The sequence below is a fragment of the Haliaeetus leucocephalus genome, unplaced genomic scaffold (genome assembly GCF_000737465.1).
Source record: "Haliaeetus leucocephalus isolate CR32 unplaced genomic scaffold, Haliaeetus_leucocephalus-4.0 Scaffold274, whole genome shotgun sequence".
Lineage (NCBI taxonomy): Eukaryota > Metazoa > Chordata > Aves > Accipitriformes > Accipitridae > Haliaeetus > Haliaeetus leucocephalus.
Window position 1 is genome coordinate 146,365 of NW_010972710.1, and position 1,518 is coordinate 147,882.

At 67.5% G+C, this 1,518-nt stretch overlaps 1 protein-coding gene across 1 annotated transcript in view; it reads right to left on the reverse strand.

Annotated features, from left to right (window-relative positions):
- The window catches only part of BEST2 (bestrophin 2), a 10,679-nt gene that overhangs the window by 7,333 nt on the left and 1,828 nt on the right, over positions 1–1,518 (reverse strand). The gene's annotated exons all lie outside the window — the stretch shown is intronic.

Sequence of the window (1,518 nt, forward strand, 5' to 3'; positions counted from 1 at the left end):
CCCGCCCGCCGCGGCATCCCCGGCTGAGGGTTTCGCGGGGGTACCAGGGCCCTCGGGCTGGCTCCGGGGGTGGCGGCCGCTTCTTCCTGGCAGCGGCGGCCTGCCGCGGGAGAGCTTCCCCGGGCGCGAGTGCAGGCCCCGGGTTTGCCAGCGGCACCTCCTGGGAGCGGGGCCGGGACTGGGACCGGGGCCCTCAGCGGGGCTGGCGGCCCCGGGGCCCGGGCCCTGGAGCTCCGCGGGCACCTGTGGTCGCCGAGCTGGGGGGGCACGTCCCGGGGGGGCCACGCCGCTGCTTTCTGGAGCGGTCCTGGGGGCACCTCAGTGCTGTTCGGGGCTTCCTGTCGTGCTGCCTTTTGGTTTTGGGTTTTTCTTGTCTCTTCTTGAACCACATCAAACTGCACCAAAATCCTCCATTCCTGGGGAATGGGGGCGGCTTCAGCTGCTCCAACACCACTGTTCCCCGGGGGACGTCACCCCTGCCCTAGGGGACGGCAGGAGCAGGGTCCCCGCGGTGCTGCCCGCCGCGGACGGACGGACGGCTGCCGGCTGGGGTCTGACGGACGTCCCTCCTGTTCCGTTGTGCAGGGGGCGGCGCGGTCCCCGCGGCGCGCGTAACGGTGGCAGTTCTGTCCCTTCCCCCAGGTGGGCAGGCGGCGAGGGGGGAACAAGCTGGCCCTGAAGACGGGAGTGGTGGCCAAGAAGCAAAAGACGGACGAGGAGGTGGGTGTCCCCGGACTCCCGACGGCTCCTGGGGGGACATGCGGTGCTGCCGGGGGGTGCCGCGCTCACCGACCTTGTTTTCCCCTTGTTTCCTTGCAGGTGTTGACGAGTAAAGGCGACGCCTGGGCCAAGTACATGGCGGAGGTGAAAAAGTACAAGGCGCATCAGTGCAGCGACGACGACAAAACCCGGCCCCTGGTGAAATAGCGCCCGCGCCCGGACTCGCCCCTGTATATACTTATTTAAGGGCGGGGGAGGCGCTGGCCCCGCCCCTTTTATATCTATAAATACCGATCGCGCGCCCAGGGCCGCCGCTTCTGCCCCGCCGGCAACCAGGACTTGACGCCGGCCGGCAAACTGCCGCCGCTGCCGCCTGCTGGGACCCGTCGCCACTCCTCCCCCCACCCGGCCCCTGTGTGGGGGGGTGGTTTTGGGGTAGAAGGCGGAGAAACGGGGAGGGGAGAGGCGGGATCGGAGGGGCCGCTGTCGCAGCATTAAAGACCTCGGAGATTTCGGAGCTGCCGAGCGACTTGTGGGTGTTTTTGGGGAAGGGGCCACCCCCCACACTGTTACCCCGGGTTTGGGGGTCTCCTGGTGTTTGGGGGTGAGACGCTGAGACTGCTGTGATGGGGTGACACAACCTACCCCATGCTGTCACCTGCTGGGGGGGTACAGCCTCCCCTGGCCATGACACCGACTGACTCTGAGGCTTCCAGCTGTCAACTCTTTATTTACCACCCCCCCCAGCGCCAAACTTTCACCATTATTGGCTTTTTTCCCCCCAGTAAAGCTGGGGGG